General features: G+C 51.4%; 1 protein-coding gene across 1 annotated transcript in view; it reads left to right on the top strand.

Annotated features, from left to right (window-relative positions):
- The first annotated feature begins 7,839 nt into the window (after positions 1–7,839).
- The window catches only part of LOC133384575 (uncharacterized), a 51,620-nt gene continuing 40,930 nt past the window's right edge, over positions 7,840–18,529 (top strand). The window contains exons 1-2 of the mRNA XM_061626518.1: positions 7,840–8,167; positions 8,941–9,021. The gene's annotated coding sequence lies outside the window, so the exon portion shown is untranslated. The remainder of the gene's footprint in view (positions 8,168–8,940; positions 9,022–18,529) is intronic.

Below are 18,529 nucleotides of genomic sequence, written 5' to 3'. Positions count from 1 at the left end.
TTAAAGCCATCCAAGTTGGATGGAATCATGATAGATCATTGTGGTTCAACTTCAGGGGAAACACAGGAAGCTGCTTTATACTGAGTCAAACCATTGGTCCATCTAGCTAGCTCAGTATTACCTGCACTGGCTGGCAGCAATGGTTCTCCGTGGTTTCAGGCAGGGAGTGTTCCCAGCCCTTCTTGGAGTTGCTATCGGGGATTGAAGGTGGGATGTCTGCAAAGCAAATGTTCCTCCTCCGGGCTACAGTCCTTTCCTCCTCCAGTCTTGCCTGTTGCTGCTGCTGCTGGTGTGGCTGCTACACCTGGAAACTGGAAGGGTTGCTCCCCCAAATCCATCCTGGTTCCTGTCATACATGCCAGGTCAGGGTGCTCGTCATTCAGCTGTATTCTGAAGACACACTTCTTGGCCTTGACACTGGAGACACGTGCTTTCAGGACCCACCCTAGTCCAGTGACTGTAATTTTAACTGTTTTTAATATGAAGCTGGGTGACCTGGGGCCAGTCCCTGCCTCTCATCCTCAGAGGGAGGCAATGGGAAACCGCCTCTGAATACCGCTCACCATGAAAACCCTGTTCGTAGGGTCGCCATAAGTCAGGATCGACTTGAAGGCAGGCCATTTCCACATTTCAGTATTTAATGTTAAATTGATGTAACCTGCCCTGGACCTGCAGATGAAGGGTCGGTAAATAATAATTATAATAACATCAATAAAATGCTTTGCTGTTTGCCACTCTGGGCTCTTTGGGGAGGAAGGGCGAGACAGAAATAAAATAAAATTTAAAAATTGCTTTGTCCACCCACCTCCTGCAGCAGCAGGAGCTGCTGGGACTGTTTCACTGCTCTCAATGCCAGCAGCCACCAGGAGGCAACATCAGCATTTCTCTTCTCAGCACAGGCACCCCTTGTCCTCCTGGGGTTTTTTTGTTAAATCATTTTAATCTGGTTGTTTTAATTTACGATAGCATCCCACACCCACACAGTGTTTGTGAGCTGCTTCGGATTAAGGGTTGCACTGGTCACTGCAGAGAGATCATTTAATATGTTTAAGACGGAAGTCAGTGGAGATCTGCATAGCCAGTCCGGGCCGTCTTCCAAGACAGAGCCTGGCCCTGAAAGGTGAGGGTGAGGTGGGCCTCCAGATTAACAATGAAGATGTGACTCTTCACATGTCTAAAGGGAGGGCAAAGACTCGTTCCGCCCTCCCTAAAAGGAAGGCTTGATCTAATGGGCTTACAGGAAGGTAGATTTCGTTGGCCATTAGGAAAAGTGTCTTGAAGCTAAAAGCAGATCAACAATACAACCAGTTCCGGGGGTGGGTGAGTCTCTCTTAGTTTCCCACAGCAGTAGAATGTTCATAAACATTCTATAACATGATTATGGTGGGGGCCGAATGTGGCCCTCCAGGCTTCTTTATCAGGCCCTACCTACCAAGTCAGCTCACTGGGCCATTGAGCCAAGAACTGTGCAGGCTGACAGGATTCAGCTTGTTACTTTCAGACAGAGGGTCTTCAACAGTATCAGCTAGAGATGCCAGGGGTTGGACTAGATGGCATCTGTGGCCCCCTCCAGCTCTCTTCATTCTAAATCACTCCTCCCGCTGCACATAGCTGCTTGTAGCCCATAAGGGAGAACCAATGCAGCTCAAGTTGCAGGAAGCCAGATTTCGACTGGACATCAGGAAAAACTTCCTAACTGTTAGAGCCATACGACAATGGGACCAATGACCTAGAGAGGTAGTGGGCTCTGCGACACTGGATGCCTTCAAGAGGCAGTTGGACAGCCATCTGTCGGGAATGCTTTGATTTGGATTCCTGCATTGAGCAGGGGGTTGGACTTGATGGCCTTGTAGGCCCCTTCCAACTACGATTCTATGATTCCTCTGCCCATTGCACATACAGAGCAAAGAGCTGTGTACCTTAAGTATGGAAAAACAGTGCAGGGCAAAAGAGTTATTAAAAAAAACCCCAGTGCTGAGGCTCCCAGTACCTGGATTAAAATAAACATGAAAAGAGTGAGAGATAAGTTGCAGATTTCCCATGCAACATTTTATTTTATTATTAAATCTATTACCTGCCCTTCACCAGCAGGTTCCAGGGCAGGTTACAACAGTTTAAAACTCAACATTAAAAAGAATGAAAACAAATTACAATTCTGGGAATAGGATGCGTCCTGAAAACATATGTCTCAGGGTAAAGAGATGCATCTTTAGCATTTGCCAAAACCACGTAGCTTGGTCCCCGAGGAACCTTAATTTCTGCTTCTGTTCTTTTAATTGAGGAGCCTCTGATGAGAGTTTGAAGAATCTTCATTGAGTTGCTGGAACACCAATTGGAATATAATAAGACTCCTGTAGCTCTGGATCAGCCCAAAGGGAATCATCTGGTCCAGCATCCTTTTCTCACAGAGGCTAACCAGGTGCCTGAGGGAACCCCCCAAGCAAGACCTGAGCGCAAGAGCTATTGTCCCCTGCTGCGGTTTCCAGACACTGGTATTCAGAGACATTCATTTTCATGGGCGATCACTCGTGGCCGAGTAAGATTGTCTTCCAAGATAAGGTCTTTAACAGTGGGTCCGTAAGTGACTGTGGAGGCCAATTCTGGATCCACACAGCTTCCCACAGGGAGGACATCGGTTTCCAGATGGAAGATGCCTCTGACCATGGACTCAGAGCATAGCCATAACAGCTGGTGGCCATTGATAGTTCTGCCACCATGAAGTCATCTAATGCAGGGGTTCTTAACCGTGTTCCATGGCCCACTAGGGGGGTCCATGGATGGGCTGCAGGAGGTGCGTGAACTGGTCTTAACAACAACATCCGAATGCAATGAAATAATAAAAAAAGATTCATAGGGTCACCATAAGTCGTAATCAACTTGAAGGCATATAACTGTTGTTGTGTACATTTGTATATTTGTTAAGCAGAGTAACTCAGCGGTCTGAAATGCATGTGTGCCAGTGTGTGCATTTACCTAAGTGGCAGGCATTTACCCTGCATTGAGATCACTGAGACTTAAGACTTAGTAAAATAAGAAAAGCTACTTTATTTATAGAAATACATAGTAGATAGGAAAGGCATACCTAGTTCTAACTAACTAAGTTGGAGGCGCAACGCCCAGGTTTGGGAGTTGCCTTCATGGCTCAGGAGAGAGAGCAAAGACAAAGGGATGTCTCATCTCAGACAGTTAAAGAAGAGAGAAAGGAAAGGGCGGAAGAAGGAGGGGCAGATAAACATCCCTGAGCATATCAGTCTGCGATGGAAGTAAGTCAGTTAGAGCATCACAGGTAAAGGTAATCAAGCCTATCCATCTGGAGGACCCTCACTCTATCTCCCTTCTGGATCATAAACAAAAGAACAAAACAGGAGTTGCTCTTGCCCCACTTCCAACACCCCTTCTCAATGAGTGTTTGGTTCAGCCCACGATGTTCATCTTGTCTCGCAGCTTGCAATGTCTGCCTTTCCCAACGCCTTCGTGAAAGCGTCTTCTGTTGGACAATACGCCATCTTGAGTAGTCCTCTGCATATCCCACTAGTTTGGGATCTCAGGTAGCTGCTAGCTTCAGTTTCATGGTTGTAGTGCCCTTTAGATTTCTCACCACTCTCTTTATTGCTTCCCAGTCCTTCTTGGTTGGCGAGCTGGTTTTTCCGCACAGGTATCCCACTCGTAACACCACATCTGACCTGGTAACAGTATTTTCTGATGGCTTGTCTTGTATCTCTCAACATTTCCTTTAGTATTTGGCTTTCTCTTGAATTTCCTCTTGTAGCCTGCAGCTTTCCTTTCTTGAGGAAGCTTGGTCAGTGTCCAAGTTTTATTTTGGTGTAGAGCTTCCAGATCTTCCTTGGCTGCCTGCCTCCACCTCTCAGCTTCAGCTTTGGGTAAGGCTTCAATGTCTTTCCAGGTCTCTGGCTCTGGAAGTTCATCTCTCACGAGGTAAGCAAGTCTTTCTGGTGGTACACCTTTGTTGGTGCGTTCAGAGCGTCTGGGTGCTGGCGCTTCGGCTGCCCCTTCTGGCTCTGATGCCTCTTCTGGCTCAGACTCCTCACCTTCCTCTGCTTGTGTATCACTGTGATCCCTTCTGTGGTGGAAGAATAGCTCAGTTTCTTTTTCCATTTTGCTGTCACCTGTTTGGTGTGGCACCCCTTCTGGTTGGTGTGCACACTTTCCCTCATCAAGGTGGACAGCTCTGTGTACTCCAACTTCACCAGTTTTGGAATCTATTACTCGATATCCCTTCTGCGTTGCAATATTGTCTTTTCTAGTGAGCGTATACCATGGACTGCGAAAAAGACAAAAAATTGGGTGTCAGAACAAATTAAACCAAGAACTATCATTAGAAGCTAAAATGATGAAACTGAGGTTATCATACTTTGGACACATCATGAGAAGACATGATTCACTAGAAAAGACAATAATGTTGGGAAAACCAGAAATGAGTAGAAAAAGAGGAAGGCCAAACAAGAGATGGATTGATTCCATAAAGGAAGCCACAGACCTGAACTTACAAGATCTGAACAGGTTGGTTCATGACAGATGCTGTTGGAGGTCGCTGATTCATAGGGTCACCATAAGTCGTGATCAACTTGAAGGCACATAACAACAACAAATGTAGAGACTCAGTCACTTGCAGCTGTACCACAAGATGTTGTTCATGCACTCCAAGGGGTGAAATGCAATTTGCCATCCCCAACTGAATTTCATGTGCTTGCATGTAAAGACTGCCAAGCGGTTTATAAAAAACATTTAAAATTATCAATAAAACAATTAAAAACAAGTAATTAAAAACATTTTTTAAAACAATTAAAACAGCAACAGGCTAAAAAGATTAAAACATCAACAGCTATGTGTCTGGATAGGCTTGCCTAAACAAAAAAGTTTTAAGCAGGAGCCAAAAGGAATACAGTGAAGGCACCTGCCTGATGTCAGTAGTCAGGGAGTTTCAGAGTGTAGGCGCCGCTACATGAAAATAACTATTTCTTACAAGTGTGGAATGAGTATTATGTGGCACCTGTAACAGTGCCAGTTACTGAACCTGGCCCAGTAACAAATTGGCAACCAGTGAGGATCCCTGAGCAGAGGTGTTATATGCTGACAGGGGCTCCCTCCTGTGAGCAATCTGGCTGCAGCATTCTGCACTAACTGCAGTTTCCGGGTCAAGTGCAAGGGAAGCCCCATGTAGAGTGCATTGCAGTAATCCAGTCTTGAAGTCACCAAAGTCAATGGAAATGGACTGCCTTCAAGTCGATCCCGACTTATGGCGACCCTACTAATAGTGTTTTCGTGACAAGCGATATTCAGAGGGGGTTTCCCATTGCCTTCCTCTGAGGCTGAGAGGCAGTGACTGGCCCAAGGTCACCCAGTGAGCTTCATGGCTGTGTGGGGATTCGAACCCTGGTCTCCCAGGTCGTAGTCCAACATTTTGCTGCCTAAGGCAAATGGCAAGATAGTTTCCCCTCCCTCCACTTCCAATACATGCAGGGAAGCCAACCAAACTGGCAACTGAATCTTACTTCAACACAGGCGAACGCACAGTGTTCTCCAACACACTTGAGGGCAGGAAGCCTGCTTAGGGCCACAGGGCAGGCTGCATGGCACACACAGGTCTGTCCTCCAACATTTTATTGCCGCCACTCCATGCCCCCAGAACCTGCCACGTGAGGCAGCCGCAGAGCTTGGAAAAGTTCCTTTTTTGAACTACAACTCCCATCAGCCCCAGCCAGCATGGCCACTGGATTGGGCTGATGGTTGTTGTAGTTCAAAAAGGTAATTTTTCAAAGTTCTGGGCAGCTGCCTCACTCCGTCCAATGGTAGGGCCGGCCCCTGTCTGTAAAAACTAAAGAGTTCCGTGGAATTCACTTGATCAGATGTAGGTTGCATCTACACAACAGATCTGAACTGCTTTAATGTAATGCCTCCCACCACCAGGATTCTGGGATCTGTGAAGAGCGGGGATGTTTGAGGGTGCCAAAAATGCCTTGTTAGAAAGCCGACGGCCCCTCAGGGTTTATTCTGAGGAAGTCGGAAGAAATAAGCCAGTCCACCTGGATTAATAACACATTGGAGATGGTAAATCTGCATCTGCCACCCCCCTGAGTGTTATTAAGAAAATCGTCAGATTGAGGAGCTCCCACTCAGTTGCCTGTCAATGGTTCTCTGGAACGTCATTTGCCATATTTCTCCCTCCTTGCAGAGCAATCTTGGACCACTTCTAGATTTTGTAGATGGGGAAGCGAGGTTGCGAAAGAATGACCTTGGCAAAAACTGACCCTCCCCAGTTTCTCATCCAAGACTGCCTGTCCATGGGATCAGGCTGCCTATCTAACTGCCTTAGAGCCAAGTGCTGTTACTCTGCCTCTTGCTTTGGACCCAAATAAATCAGCTCATGGCCCCTCCTGTTTTCCTCGTCCCCCAGGATGTCTGAGTCAAGATCTGGGCTCTGGCCAGCCCTGGGCTGCTGCCTTCATCATTTCCTGCCTGCTCTTGGCTGGCTGGCAGATCAAGCCCAGCACAAACCCCATGGCTCAGCCCTGGATCCATCTTGGTGCTGGGTGCATTGGTCTGCATGGTGGGAGCTCTTGCCTCCACTAGGAGGAACGGGATGGAAAGAGCCCTGCAGGCCGCTCCCCTGTCAGCTGGGGGAGCAGGAAGCCACAGGGGAGCCAACATGAATGAGAGCAGAGGTGGAGCGCTGGGTCTTGCCAACGGACTGGCTCCCTGCTCTCTGCCTGCCTGGATGGGGTCCAGCCTGGACGATGCAGCTGGTTGTGGATCTGTGGGGCAGGCCTGCACAATGTGTGAGTTATCAGTGCAGTCCAAGAGCCACCTGTGGTGCCCACCAGGGCCTTTCCCCCACCCCCCAAAAGGATTTCTTTTTTTTTCCCCAGTGCCCCTTGCCCTCTTTGCAATGCTAGCCACTGAGTTGCCTTGGGACTCTTTCAGGGCACATCCACGTGAACCACAATCCTGCAAGCTTCTCTGCTGAAAGAACAGCTCCAGGCTGGAGCCGTGGAAAGGAAGAGGCTCATTCCAAAAGACTCCTGCTGTGCTCTTGGTAAAAAAAATACCATTTAACTTTCAGAATTGGTGCCTGAGTTTGTTCTTTCCTCTTTCCTCCACATCCTCTTTTCCTTTTGTGTCGTGTCTTTTAGATTGTAAGCCTGAGGCAGGGACTCTTTTGTTTTCACTGACTGTATATAAGCCACTCTGGAAGCTTTGCTGGCTGATGAGTGGGTTAAAATGTTCTAAATAAATAAATAGAGCTCATATTTGAACTAGTTACTTTTGGCATCTGGTGGAATAAATGAATACAATAATTGTGTGTGTGTTTCTGCATTTTTAAGATGCTGGTACGACTGACTTGCCTAAGAGCCTTGTTCCACAATCCCAGCCACTGGCACCCCAGCTGTGGTTTCTCAGTGACAACAGAAAACACACTCTGCACATGTACAGAGAGGCCCTTCGTTACTGCACCCAGGTCCCAGGACTTCAGCTCCGGCCTCTGGCCCTCAGGGTCGAGACCTGCCCCTCCCTCCCTTCATGCACCTCAGCAAGCCAGGCCCACTCAACCTGCTTCCAGCCTGCCCTCCTGCTCCTTTCACTGAAAGGCTCCTTGTGCTTTTGGGAGCCTGGCAAAAGTGCTCCTTGTGAAAGTTCCTGTGTCATCAGAATCAGGCCTGCCGGCGGCCCCAACAGCTAAGGAAATGTTGACCTTGGCCTGGCCCGCTGGAGCAGATATAAAGCCAGCAAGCCCCAAGAAGGTTTTGGAGCGTGCCTGGCCCGTCCCTTTTGTGTCACGACTTGCCTTCCTGCTGAGCCAGCGCCAGTTGCTGCCGGGGAGTTCTTGGTCGGCTGAAGGGAGGAACAGAAGGCGGGGGGGGCTTTGCCCAGCACTCCCTGACCTTGGAAGGATCGGAAGGGGAACAGCTGCTCCCTCTGTGAGTGTCATTAGTAGCAGAGGAAGAGAGGGGCACGGAGCTGCTGTATGCTGAGTCAGACCATCTGTCCATCTAGCTCGGTATTGTCTGCACTGACTGGCAGCTGCTCTCCAGGGTTCGAGACTGGCTTCTCCCCCAGCGCTACCCACAGATGCCACCCTTGGGGACTGAACCGGGGACTTCCTGCGTGCAAAGCGTGTGCTCTGCCGTTGGGCTACTGTGGCCACCAGGTGTGAAATGCTGGGCGAATGTCGGGAGGGAGGGGGTGCCAGTCGGGGATGCGGCCCTCCAGATGTTGTTGGAGTCCAACATGGAGTCTCCCAGCATGGCCGGTGGGTCAAGGGTCCTGGGAGACGGAGTCCAACAATGCCTGGAGGATCCCAAGCCCGTCATTTCTAGATCCGCTCCTGAGAATCTGCCAGTGTGATTTGCAAACCTTGCACCATGCCCAGGAGACCTTTCAAATGGGGGACTCAATTGACTGGAATGAGCTCTCCAGGGATTCAGGCCAGAGTCTTTCCCAGACCCACCGGAAGACGCCAGGGATTGCACCTGGGGGCGTCTGTATGCAAAGCAGGGGTCAGAGGACCCTGGAGTCCAGCAGTCACCAGGACACCAACCCAGAGGCTACGGTGTCCCAGGCTGAAGAGCTGGACCGGATTCCTGGCTCTGAGCCTGATGCTGCTGAACCCTGAGCTAGCAGGCCCACAGCACCAGGGCCCACAGCACCAGGGCCCAGAGAATCAGAGCTGGCTCTTGCAGGGATGCCCTCCTCTGAGCCACCGAGTGCCTCCCACACTGCCTCACCAGCCCAGCCGTGCAGGGCTCCCACAAGGCAAGAGGGCACAGGGCACAGGAGAAGCACTTGTCTTCAGGCCAGAGGGCTGACCGTTGGGCTCTAGATGAAACTGCTGGGAAACTGCCAGGCAGTGATTTCAAGGACAATGTTGCCCGTATGCTGATGACGCCCATCTCTGCCTGTCCATTCCATATGAATATGCAGGTGCTGGATCAGTGCCTGGAGTCATCGATGGGCTGGATGAGGACCAAGAAACGGAAGCTGAAGAGACAAAAGTGCCGTTGGGTAAGTGGTTCTTGGGTCCAGGAATGCGGCTTGCCCTGGATGGGGTAGCAATCCCCCTGAAGGAACAGGTGCCAACGTGCAGGTGCGTCTTGATTCCAAGCTGTCGCGAGAGGCTCAGGCAGGTGGCCTCAGTGGCCAAGAGTACCTTCAACCACCTCTGGCTGTGCTTGGACTGGGATGGCCTGGCCACAGTAACCCACGCTGTCACATAACCTCACTGTTGGACTACTGCATGTGTTCTGTGTGGGGTCACCCCTTGAAGACAGCCCAGAAGCTGCAGCTGGCAGAGAATGCACTCTGCTAAAGCAGCAAGGAAAGGACACTGGTGGGGCTCCTGGCAGGGAGAAGGTCCCCATCTTATCTCCTGGTGATTGTCTGGGCAACATGGTCTGACTACCAAGAGGTTAACTTTGTGGCCAGCCAAGGACGCAGGGGGTTAACTAAGTTCTGGCACTGCTCCCCCGCCCCATCCCCTGCTGGTGGTGGGGTGGGAGCGGCATGTTCCTTTCCAGTTCACCAGGAAGCCATTTCCCCCTTTCTATCGTTTCATTTGTATCTGTCACTTGGCATCCACTGATAACGCAGATGAAAAGTGTCACCAGCCTCTCTGTTGGCAGTGCCTGAAAGGGCCCCTTGTTTTCTCCCAGGCCTGCTTGCGTAAAGGACAGCCGGGCTCTCCCCTGGCCTGCTGGCTTGGCCCAGGCTGGGTTGAGGAGAAGTTGCTTGGCAGGCCTGCTGGGGCGAAATATTTTGGTGCCCGAGGTGGAGAACCCAAATGGGGACCTCCCACCCACCCCCTAGAGCTGTGCACAAGGAGCCCCTCCTGCTCAGTTCCTAGGAAGGTTTGGGGGGCAGAAGAGTAGCCTAGAGGGCCTGCTAGATCTTTTTGTCTCTGCATCCGAAATCTGTTGCCTGAGGCAGTCATCCTGCTTTGCCTCACTGACGGGCCATCACGGCAAGCAGGGGCGCCCCTCGGGACTTAAAAGGGACTTCCTCCTGCTGGCAGGAAGGGGGATAATAACAATAACAATAACAACAACAACAACAACAACAACAACAATAATAATAAAGGGCTCAGTGCATAGGGCCACGACACACATTTGCTGGGTTGGGACTGAAGGGAGTTGTAGTCCAAAACATCTGGAGGGCACCACGTTGAGGAAGGCTGTTCTGGGCAACTTAAGATGGCGAGTGCCTGGGGCCTCCGTCTCATCAGTGTTGCCACTTGCAACACACTCAGCTACCCAGTCGGCAAAGTTTTTAAAAAGTTTATTAAAAGGAGGGGCAGGGGAACAGATCTGGGGACCAGCACAAAACCACCCGGGGCTCCCCTCACAGTGTCCCTGACTGCTGCCCTGCTGACAGAAGAAGGCTGCAGCTCAGCAGTCAGAGCGTCTGCTTTGCATGCAGAAGGTCCCAGGTCCAGTCGCTAGCATCTTCAGCTAGAGCTGGTCTGGAACCCTGCGCAGCCGCGGCCTCTCTGTGTAAACAGCACTGAGCTGGATGGACCAAGCCAGAGGGGCCACTCAATGCAAGGAAGCTCCCTCTTGCCCTGTGCAAGGGGGCAGTAATCTCTGGCCAGCGTTTCAGCCTCCAGCCCTTCCCAAGGATAGTTTCCTTGCTGTGAGTTTCTTTGGAAACTATTTGCCTTTGCAGCAATTAGCCCTGCTGTTTCCTGGCTGCAATGCAAACTCATCCAAAGCTCCCCACGCTGGGTCCTCATCAGCACCACAGCAGCCAAGTTACGAATGGATTGCCCCTTTGCCTAGGGAGGTGACCTCTTCCTGTTCATTTTCACCAAGTCATGTGAAGTACAGCGTGTCTGTGCATGTGTTGCTGAGTGTAGAATCTGTGTTGCTTTACTGAAATATCCAGGACATGTCCAGACAGTTTGCATTTTGCAGGAGGGATTCAAGCACATAGCAGGAAATTTAGGTTTCCTCAGTTCCCATGGATCCGAGTGCTCTGGTGCAACAAATCATGGGGGGAGGGGGGAAGCAACAGACTTTTTGCAGTCAGGAAAGTGACAGGGAAGTGCACTCAAAAGTGTAGGATGAATGAATGACAAATGGGAAGATGCATGAACACCCTGCAAGCCAGCGAGGATGAATGCTGCTCAGTACAGAAGTTGTCTGGAGGGCCTCCCACATCCAGCACAATTCCTGAGGTGGGCTGTCACGTTTTATGTGCAAAATGGGCTCCTCTTCCCCTCCCCCCTGTTGGAAGTGGGGCAAGAGCAATTCCTGTTTTGTTCTTGTGTCTATGTTCCAGAAGGGAGATAGAGTGAGGGTCCTCCGGCTGGCTAGGCTTCCTACCTTTACCTGTGCTGTTCTCTACCTGACTTCCTTCGTTCTGTTGTAAACTGAGGTGCTCAGGGAAGCTGACCTGCCCCTCCTTCCTTCGTCTTCTTCTTCGACTGTCCAAGGAGAAAGGAGACATCTTTGTCTCTGCTGTCTCTCCTGAGCCATGAGGGCAACTCCCAAGTCTGGGCATTGGCCTCCAACTTAATTAGAACTAGGTATGCCTTTCCCAGCTACTAAGTATTTCTATAAATAAAGTAGCTTTTCTTATTTTACTAAGTCTTAAGTCTCAGTGATCCTGATGTAGGGTAAAAGCCTGCTGCTTAGGTAAACACGCACATACACTGGCACACTCCCATTTCAGATGGCTGTTACTCTCTGCTTAACAAATTTAGCACAACACCCCCGTCAGTGTCACACAATAGATGTGCACAAATTCCCTCATGCTGTCGCACCTCCATCCTCCCCTGCAGTGGCCCTGTACAACTGGTTTGCCTGGGGTGTGTGTGTGTGTGCAAATGATGCTGCTGGAGGAGAGGCAGAGGCTGGCCTCTGCAGCCCCCCTTCCCTGCTGCAGCCCCAGCCTGCTCCTTCGGGCCCAGCTGCACATTGATGCGTTTGCCCTTTCTGGGTCTCCCTGGGCTTGCGGCTTGCTTTCTGTGCTCTGCCCTCCTCCGGGAGAGGAAGGCACATGACTCAACGTGACCAAGGGATGGAAACTGAGACAGCCAATGGCAGGAGGCGCTGGGGACCAAGGGGCATTTGCGCGACCCTCTCTGTCCCTGAGCCAGTCATCTACTCTGCTGGGGCAGCAGCTGGAAAGTGACCGAGCACATCTGCGCTTCGTTAGTGTTCCTGCCTGCCTCGGTTCCTCTACCACCCCCGGCTCCCTCAGGCCGTGCCTGGCCTGTTCCCTTATGTGTGTGCTTGGATTCATGTCTGTGCAGTGCTGGGGGTAGGGGGCATTCTGCCTTGGGCCATCGTCCTTTCCATCCTGGCCCCAAACATTCCACTCCACGCCCACTTGCTGATCCGCAAAAGGATCTGACAGCCTCTCTTCCAAGGAACAGCAGCAGAGGCCTCTAGGAATCCTCTAGTACAGCGGCTGCCAGTTCCATTCTGCCTCCCCCCCACTCACCCTCCCATTGCTGTCCTCCTGTTGGGGTCCGGGCGTGCGAAGTCCAATTTCATGCTCCCACGTCCAGCTTGCAACTTAAGAACATAAGAAGAGCCTGCTGGATCAGGCCAGTGGCCCATCTAGTCCGGCATCCTGTTCTCACAGTGGCCAACCAGGTCCCTGGGGGAAGCCCGCAAGCAGGACCCGAGTGCAAGAACACTCTCCCCTCCTGAGGCTTCCGGCAACTGGTTTTCAGAAGCATGCTGATCTGATCTGCAATAGGGAGGGTCAGGCACTTGGGTGCAGCCGTGACCAAGCTAGGGGTTGTCGGGACGCGGAATTGGGGTCCCGTGGATTTAGAGTCAGAAGACGAGGGGGAGGGGAGCCCCCTGTCAGACTTGAGCGAAGGAGAAGGAGAGGAATGTCCAGAGATAGGGTTGCCCAGCAACGGAGATCCTGGGAGCGCCAGAGTCTCAGAGCCAACCTTGAAAGTTCACACGCCTCCCCCTCCGCCAGGACCTCCCCTTGCGCCCATACCGGAGTTGGAATCTTCAGAAGGGGAGGGGCCGGCGCTTCCCCCCTCACCGCGTACTCGACGACGAATGAAGAGACAAGAAAGGGGGAGGGGGAGACAGGTGGCCCCGGAGGGTGGATTGAGGCGGAGTGAAAGGCTTCGCGCCCGTTTGGGTCCTACTTAAGAGTTGGGCGGGAAAGTGCACTTCGCTCTGTCAACTATCTTTCCATGTCGCAGGATCTGTAAGTCAGTGACGCTTTATGAGAAGGCGCAGCGTTTGTGTGGATGTCACTCTAATAAAAACTGAATTGCTTTCACCCACTGGTCTGGTCCCTCAGTCTCATCCTGGACCCGACAGCTTGACAGAGCCACCTAAATCGCTCTCAACGCTCTCTCCACGGGACGAGGACAAGATGTCGAAGGGAGCGGAGGGAGGAACAAATCCCACTTCTGAGATGGAAGAAGTGAGACTCTTGAGGACTAATGTGGCTGATTTACAGACGGATGTTCAATCCTTGCTGGCAGCAGTCCAGGCGCTGAAAACGGATAATCAGGCCTTGAAAGCCACGATCGATCGGATGCGAACCGCCCCTCCAGCCGCTGCGGTAAAGGTGCCCATTGGATTACCCCCAAAGTATGCGGGACAAAGTGATCAGTTGGCAACCTTCGTGGCTCAGTGTGAACTATACTTGGATGTCAGGAATGCAGAATTTCCGGGTGATGGGGCTAAAGTGGCATTCGTGATCAGCCTCCTGGAGGGAGAAGCTGCAAAGTGGGTGACTCTGTATCTGGTGAGAAAGGATGCTCTCCTAGGAAGGTACAGAGGATTCATACAAGAAATGACCGAGATGTTTCAAGACCCGCAAAGAGCAGAAACTGTAGCGCGGCAGCTAGGCGCCCTGAAACAAGAAAAAGGAACTGTTTCCGAGTATACTAATGCGTTTAAAATTTTATCCCAAGAGACTGGCTATAATGAGGCAGCCCTGATGTTCATGTACCGGAGTGGACTGAACGTGGAGATCCTGGATGAACTGGCCAGGACCCCCCCCCCACCGACCTGCCAGAACTTATTCGGCTGTGCCTGCAGATCGATCACCGACTGGAGGGGAGACGCCTGGAGAAGAGACAGGAGGCCCCTAGATACTCCACCTCAGCGCCTCGCAGCAAGAATCCCTCCACTTCGGGAACGACGGGTAGCGTGACCGAAGGGCAGGGGGGGGCCAGACCAAGGCTCTCGGAAGAAGAGAAAGAGAGATGACGCCGAGAACGCTTATGTTTCTATTGTTCCAAACCGGGTCATATGGCCCGAGATTGTGGGCTAAAGAAGGGGAAGACGGAGCCGTCGGAAAACTAGAACACCCAGTCCACGTGAAGGCCGGTGGACTGGGGGCAGCGTTGTACAAAGGCCCCCCGATGACCCAGCCTCCCTGCAAAGGAGTGCTGGTTCTACCTGTGCGGATTACAACTGCCAGAGGAGTGAAGTTCAACTCTACTGCCTTAATCGACAGTGGAGCCTCCACCAACTTCATCGATGCAAAGCTGGCCAAGCGTTATGGCATCTCTAGCTGGACACTGGACACCCCCCTTTCCATGGAGACCATTGACGGGAGACCCCTGAAGTCAGGGGGGGTAACGCAAGCCACGGAGGAATTGAAGCTTCAAATTCCCGGGCATGAAGAGCTCATCTCACTGTACGTGTCAGATCTTTCAAGCTTTGAGGTGATTCTGGGGATGCCCTGGCTCGCCATGCACGAGCCTAAAATAAGTTGGAAGGAGGCGGTGGTGTGGTTCACATCTCAGTACTGTCAGGAGAACTGCCAACCAGAAGGAATCAAGAACACCTTAGCGGGAGCCATACAAGAGGGCACGCCAGCGATGCTCCCTCCGAAGTATGAGGAATTCAAAGATGTGTTTGACAAAAAGGAAACGGAAACCTTACCCCCCCACCGTCCTTACGACTGTACGATCGATCTTGTGCCAGGGGCCAGCATACAGGCAGGAAGGATTTACTCGCTCACAGAGACTGAAAGGGTGGCTCTGAAAGAGTTCTTGGAAAAGAACCTGAAGCGAGGATTTATTCGCCCGTCACAGTCTCCGGCCGGGGCGCCTTTGTTGTTCGTGAAGAAGAAGGGGGGGGAGCTCAGGCCATGTAATGATTACCGCGCACTGAATCAGATCACCACCCCTAACAGCTACCCACTGCCTTTAATCTCAGAGTTGCTAGATCGGCTACGTTCAGCCAAGATTTTCACGAAGTTGGACTTGCGGGGAGCCTACAATCTAATCAGAATGAAGGAGGGACATGAATGGAAAATGGGGTTCGTCACGTGTTACGGTCAATTTGAATACCTTGTCATGCTGTTTGGGCTTTCGGGAAGTCCAGGAATTTTTCAAAAATTCATGAACGATGTATTTAGAGACTTACTGGACACGTATGTAATCTGTTACTTAGATGATATCCTGGTGTTTTCAGAGAATCAAGAGGATCACGACCGACACATAAGAACCGTGTTAAAGAGACTGAGAGAAAAACACCTGTATGCTAAGTTGGAGAAATGTGGGTTTGACCTCGAGTCTTTGGACTTCCTGGGGTATCGAATCTCAGCGGGAGGAGTGGAGATGGACCCAGGGAAAGTGAGTTGCATAAAGGACTGGGGGCAACCCGTCACGAAAAAGGATGTGCAACGGTTTCTAGGGTTTGCTAACTTCTACAGGAAATTCATCCCGGGGTTTTCCAAACTAACGGCTCCCCTGACCGACTGTTTAAGGGGAAAGAAAAAGTTCCAATGGACAGAGCACGCTACGAAGGCTTTTGAGGAGTTAAAAGAGAAATTCGCTACCGAACCCATTTTGCGCTTCGCTGATCCAAACCGTCCCTTCATAGTGGAAGCTGATGCCTTGGACTTTGCCATCGGGGGGGGGTTGCTACAAGGAGATCCCGAGGGAAAGGAGTTGTACCCCTGCGCATACTTCTCTAGGAAGTTAAAGCCTGCAGAGAAGAACTACATGGTCTGGGAGAAGGAGTTACTGGCCATTAAGGACTCTTTTGAGAACTGGAGGCAGTATTTGGAGGGAGCCTCCCATCAAATTGAAGTGCGTTCCGACCACAAGAACCTGGAAAGTCTGCAAACAGCCAGGAAGCTGAACCAGAGGCAGATCAGATGGTCCCAGTTCTTCGCCCGGTTCAACTTCAGGATTACGTATCACGCCCAAGCCAAGAATCAGAGAGCCGACGCCTTGTCCAGGCAGCCGCAATTTAAGGAGAGTGAGCCCCAGGACCAGCCACAGTACGTGATCCCGCCGGAGAAATTAACACTAGGATCATGCCAACCTTCATGGGAGGAAGAGCTCAAAAGAGCGCAACGGGAAGGGACGGGCATGCAGCAGTACATTCACGAGGCAGGGCAGGATCCAGGCTCAGAGGTGAATTTCTACTGGCGAGATGGGTTGTTGTGGTTTAAAATGGCCAGGGTCGTGCCAGAGGGAGACTTAAGACTCAAAATTCTACGCCAGTGCCATGACTCTGTCACTGCAGGACACTTCGGGATTTACAAAACCATTCAGAATATAGCTAAAGACTTTTGGTGGCCGAAGATGCGCCGGGACGTTGAGGACTATGTGAAATCCTGTTCAGTTTGTATGCGAGCTAAACATCAAACGGGAAAACCGGCAGGGCTGTTACAACCGTTAAAGGTCCCCAGTGAGCCTTGGAAGGACCTTTCCTTGGACTTTATAACTGATCTACCAAAGTCACAAGATATGACTGCCGTTCTAGTTGTGGTAGATCTACTTACCAAGATGGCACATTTTCTCCCTTGCCCGGGGCCCTTAGAAGCGAAAGAAATGGCCAAATTATTCATCAAGGAGATTTACCGGTTGCATGGATTGCCCAACAGTGTGGTCTCGGACCGAGGGACTCAGTTTACGGCTAAGTTTTGGAGGGTGCTCTGGAAGCAGCTGCAGACGGAGTTAAAACTCTCGTCTGCCCATCACCCCCAGACAGACGGTCAGACGGAACGCTTGAATGCCGTTTTGGAGAAATATTTACGCTGTTACGTTTCTTATCAACAAACTGACTGGACTTCGTATTTGCATTTTGCAGAGTTTGCCTACAACAACGCCTTACACTCCAGCACTCAGCAAACCCCGTTCTTCGCAAATTATGGATTTCATCCTAAAGCCTTTCCTAGCAGTTCGGAGGGAGTGTTGGTGCCCGCCGCTGAAGAATTTCTACAGGAGTTACAAGCCATCCAACAGACCCTGAAACAACAACTGGACGAAGCCAAAACGGAGTACAAGCGAGCTGCCAATTTACACCGGAGAGAAGCCCCCCCCCTTCAAGCAGGAGACCAGGTATGGTTGTCCACTCGTTTCCTCCCCATGCTAGGCAAATGCAGAAAACTGCAAGATAAGAGGGTGGGGCCTTTTGAAATAGAGACTCAAATTAATCCGGTGGCGTACCGGCTGAAGTTACCCGATTCATTCAAAGTACACCCTGTGTTTCATCGATCTCTGCTCACCAAAGCAGCCCCCCCCAGTGAGTTGCGGCCAGTGGAACCTCCAGGGGCTCCGATCAGGGTAAATGAGCAGATGGAGTTCGAAGTTGAGGACATCTTGGACTCCCGAATAAGACGCAAGAAATTGCAGTATTTGATCCATTGGAAAGGGTACGGGTCTGCAGATAGGAGTTGGGAAAATGAAGTTGATGTGCACGCTCCAGAGTTAGTGAAACGGTTTCATGAGTTATTTCCCCACCGTCCCAAGCCAGGTAGAGGGGGGGGGCTCAGCCTGGAAGAGGGGATGATGTTGGGACACGGAATTGGGGTCCCGTGGATTTAGAGTCAGAAGACGAGGGGGAGGGGAGCCCCCTGTCAGACTTGAGCGAAGGAGAAGGAGAGGAATGTCCAGAGATAGGGTTGCCCAGCAACGGAGATCCTGGGAGCGCCAGAGTCTCAGAGCCAACCTTGAAAGTTCACACGCCTCCCCCTCCGCCAGGACCTCCCCTTACGCCCATACCGGAGTCGGAATCTTCAGAAGGGGAGGGGCCGGCGCTTCCCCCCTCACCGCGTACTCGACGACGAATGAAGAGACAAGAAAGGGGGAGGGGGAGACAGGTGGCCCCGGAGGGTGGATTGAGGCGGAGTGAAAGGCTTCGCGCCCGTTTGGGTCCTACTTAAGAGTTGGGCGGGAAAGTGCACTTCGCTCTGTCAACTATCTTTCCATGTCGCAGGATCTGTAAGTCAGTGACGCTTTATGAGAAGGCGCAGCGTTTGTGTGGATGTCACTCTAATAAAAACTGAATTGCTTTCACCCACTGGTCTGGTCCCTCAGTCTCATCCTGGACCCGACAGGTGTGCTGCTCAGGGTCATGCCTCCTCCATTCCTGAAACAGATCACATCTAGTATGGTGGATGAAACAAAACGCATGAGAATCACAGGAGGGACCAGGCTCCAATTTCCCCTGCTGAATCTTTGCTTTCTGAGGTTGGTCCTGGAAGAGGCCACAGTGGACCCAGAGGTCGCGTGTGTGGGCTCCTGATGGTACCACCTTGTTCTTTGTCTGTTCTCTGAGTTGGA

Source organism: Rhineura floridana, chromosome 4 (genome assembly GCF_030035675.1).
Source record: "Rhineura floridana isolate rRhiFlo1 chromosome 4, rRhiFlo1.hap2, whole genome shotgun sequence".
In the NCBI taxonomy this organism is placed as follows: domain Eukaryota; kingdom Metazoa; phylum Chordata; class Lepidosauria; order Squamata; family Rhineuridae; genus Rhineura; species Rhineura floridana.
Note: the sequence above shows the minus strand (reverse complement) of the source record. Positions and strands in the feature narration are given on the sequence as shown.